This window comes from Mus caroli, chromosome 3 (assembly GCF_900094665.2).
Source record: "Mus caroli chromosome 3, CAROLI_EIJ_v1.1, whole genome shotgun sequence".
Taxonomy (NCBI): Eukaryota; Metazoa; Chordata; class Mammalia; order Rodentia; family Muridae; genus Mus; species Mus caroli.
The window spans coordinates 28,637,517-28,641,792 of NC_034572.1; positions in this window are offsets into that span (position 1 = coordinate 28,637,517).

Here is a 4,276-nt window from a genome sequence, read left to right on the forward strand (position 1 = left end):
AAAGTTTGGAGCTGTGATGAAAGGATGGACCATCTAGAGACTGCCATATCCATTTAACATTTCTACATTAGTAATGGGAACTCTCAAACAGGGACAACTCATGCCCCAAACATTAAAAATATATCTAGACATTTGATGAACAATATTCTGTTATTTTGAGTAATAAGCAACATCAGAAATAAGATTCCATGTATTCCTGTACTTCCCCTTCAGTCAAAAACAAAATGGTGCAGACAACTTGTGCTTGCTGTTAGGGGACAATGCTCTCAGCAGCAAAGCAAGCTTGCCAGTTGGTCAGCATAGAGGAGATCTTCATAATCTATGGAATCACAGAGACTGGGGCTTCTTTCCAAAGTTAGAATGTCCCCACCTCAAGCTGGAGAATGGTCAGTGGAGTGATTTAACAGCTAAGGTTAATCACCACAGCTCTAGCAAGTGTCCAGGCAGGAAGCAATGCCTTCCCAAAAGTGCTCCTGCTTTGCTTGACTGCCAGCCCCAGACCTGTAGGTGCTCACTACAAATATGTTTTTGTAATTGTTTAGATTAACTTGAAGAAGGAAAAAAACCCAAATCAGATCACAAAAAGAAATAATGAGGGCTGTGGTTAAGATGAACAAAGGGAGCAGGGTAGTTATGTAGTTCAGTGAAGTCCAGGGTTATGGCAGAAATTAAAGTGATGAAGAGGCTGGCACTGAACACATCCCCTAAGCTAACAAATGTCTACACTGGTTTGTTTATATTCCTTCCCACAATGCATATATAGGAAGAAAAAAGTAAAATTTAGAAGCATTATAATTAAAACAAATGCACACTGACCTTATAAAATAAGATTTTGAATTCAGTCATGATACCCTTTTTCCTATAAAATTTACTTTTTTGTCTTGAAAGACTTCATGGCAGATTTTCCCTTACTGGGCAGTTTTGCTTCCTTTCTTGCATTGGCTATGGGCTTTTTGGAGAAGCTCCCACTAGGTTTCTTGATGACTGAGGGTGAGGGTCTGGTTTTCCCAGCAGGGGTCTTGGCCTTGGACAGAGCTTTCTTAGGCAGTGTCCCTCTTTGGGCAGTGGGGACTTTATGCTCAGGCTTAGACCCTCTCTGCTTCATGGATACCATCTTCCCTTGGGACTTGGCTAGTGTTTTCTTCTGTAAGCTCCTCTTGGGTGGCAAGTATCATGTTGTTGTTGTTGTTGTTGTTGTTGTTGTTGTTGTTTTCCACTTTCTTCTTTTCTTTAGACTGATCCTTCTCATCTTTTTTGGTTTCCTCAGCAGACTCGTTCTCTTCCTTCTCTCTATTTTCAGGTTCCCCCTTGAGCTGCTCTGCCTCACTGGATGTAGCAGGTGGAGTCTCAGTCTCTTGTTCTTTTACAGTAGAGATAGATTTCTCTGAACTTCCATCTGGTTCTGCATTTTCTTCCTCCCCTTCAGCAAGTTTGCTTTTGTGTAGAGTTTCCTGGTAGAATTCACAGCTCAACTCTTCTGCTTTCTCACCTAACTTGTCCCCATGGATCCTGAGCTCCTACTATAAATGGGAGTGCCTTAGGATGGATGAGTTCACCTTGAGATATAGCAGCTGCCACTTAAAATAACTTATAGGCCTGAATACTGGTGAAACTCTGAAGCCTCTGCTGTTAATCACAAGGGTTTTACTAATGGCTTCAGTGTGGTGAATAATCAACCTCTGAGCTCTGGCACCCCCATTCCATTCAGCCTCTCAGCATTGCAGAGAACCACCACCCACACCGCTGTCCTCCAACCCAGGTGCCAGGCTCTGCTACCACCAGAAGTTTTCTTCTAATATTTTATTTAAAATATTTTCTGGCCCTTAGAATTGGGACTCTTCACTCTCTTCTATTCCTATTATTCTTAGATTTGTGCTTTTCATTGTGTCCTGAATTTTCTGGATGTTTTGCGTTAGGAGCTTTTGCACTTTGTATTTTCTTTGACTGTTGTGTCAATGTTTTCTATGGTATCTTCTATGCCTGAGATTCTCTCTTCTGTCTCTTGTATTCTGTTTTTGATACTTGCATCTGGAACTCCTGATATCTTTCCTAGGTTTTCCATCTCCACGGTTGCCTCCATTTGTAATTTCTTTATTGTTTCTATTTCCATTTTTATGTCCTGGATGTTTTTGTTTAATTCCTTCATGTGTTTGTGTTTCCCTGTATTTCTTTAAGGATTTTATGTGTTTCCTTTTTAAGGGCTTCTGCCTTTTTACCTATGGTCTCCTGTATTTCTTTAAGGGAGTTACTTTTGTCCTCTTTAAGGTCCTCTGTCATCTTCATGAGATGGGATATTTAGGTCAGAATCTTGCTCCTTATTACTTGCTAGTACCTCTCTAAGCATACTCCAAGTAGAAAAGATATCAGGGGCTGTGTCTTTACCTCCATTCTTACTATACCATTTTTTAAGCCTATTCTTTTTGTATCCCATGTTTCTACATCTAAAATTCCCTGGTCTGGAAACCAGGGGCTGACTGTCCATACAGCTGGAGAAAATAAGTCAGCTGACCAGTGTTAACCTTAATTCTTTTTTTCTTAAGTATATGCTTAATAATATGTTATCTAATAATAATTTATATTTTAGAACATGTATAATATATAATATAATATAGTATAATGTAATAACAATATGCTAACAACAATATGTTTAAAAGTATATATTTAATAAATGTTAGCCATCTTTGACACCACAGGGTTGGTTAACTGAGGAGAGCCAAGTGTGGACTTGGCGATTGGGGTCGGTGCTAATAGCAACCAATGGAGGCCACTACTGGTGGAGCTAATAGAGGGCTGGTTCAGACAGCAGCAGACTGGGGAGTTGGGGGAGACGGGGGACTCCTGATATGATTTAATAAAAATTGCTGATGAGTGGATGCATATTCTGAGGATTTAAAGTCGAAATGATTGATTGTTTTTTATATAAAAGTTTAAACTTCTGATTATTTTAAGATGATTATAAGATTACTATTACAGATAAATAATAAAACAATTGATCCTTTCTTTATAACCACAAATTGCTGCCTGCCAGTAAGAAAAGCTGGTTGAGAAAACTACCTCACTTGCTCACAATTTGTTAATCTATAACAAGTTGCTTAGTTACAAATGTACTCGGGTTCTTGGGAATAATCTTTTTTTTTTCCTGTACTATATAATGCTTTTTTTTTATGTGAAGCTATTGGGGAACACAGTTTTTTCATAGTTATTCATTAGAAGAAAAATAGAATGTAGTCACATTATAATTCTATACTGCTTGAAAAAATTTTGCTGGGATATGTAAGCTGAGGGAGGCAAACAAAAGGTGTCAGAGCCTACTCATTTGAATTTGCTCTATCCACTAATATGTATGTGTGTATATATGTATGCATATAAAATGGTCGGAGCTGCTTGTTGGAGCCTGCTCTATTCATCCAATATATCTCTGTGTCTGCCTATGTGTGAAATTGTTGGATCTTGTCTTGCTTTATTTACTCAATGTGTCTCTGTGTGTATGTATGTGCATGATTGCCACATCCGTTTGTCTTCTCCTTCTTGCCAGTTCCCAAGGGATTTAAAGACAGGAGAACCAGTCCCAGTAAATCAAGCTGTATTACCTCAGAGAAAAATCAGCTGAGTGACTCTAGTGCCAGCCCTAAATCCTGGATTGTGTGACTATGAGTTGTGAAGTCCTCGGTCTTCTGAAGTCTAGATTCCTAGATGGCAAAAGGTTACATGAAATGTAGGGGTGACATCTCTAAACCACCCCTGACTCTAAAGCTCTACAAGCAATAAGTTNCTTCTGATTTTGTTTAAAATAACAGACACAATTCCTGTTAATAAAGCAAGTATGCATTAAAGCCTGTAGCTAAATGAAAAGAACCTGCCTTTCACTGTGAACTAGAAGTATATAAAGCTTTTAACTGCTCCAGCTGTTGTATTTGGGAAATGGGGGACATTTCTTTTTTTTTTCTTTTCTTTTCTGAACTCACATATGACTACTCAACTTTAGTCCTATCAATATGTTTATAAGAAGTCTGACATTGTCTATCTGCTTTCTATCCTACAAACTCGGGATAAAATCATGCAATGTAGCCAAAAGATCAGAAGTGGGGCACTCAAACCATCTTTCAGGCAGATAGAAAACCAAACATTTCTGAAAGTCAAGAATGCTGCTTCCTTTTCCCCAGCATGCATAGAATTTATTTTTTGTTGGGTTTTGTTTTAATTTATGAAAATGACTCCTTGCCTCATTATTGACGTACTGAAGCATTCATAAATGCAAGTCACTCTGAGTAGATGA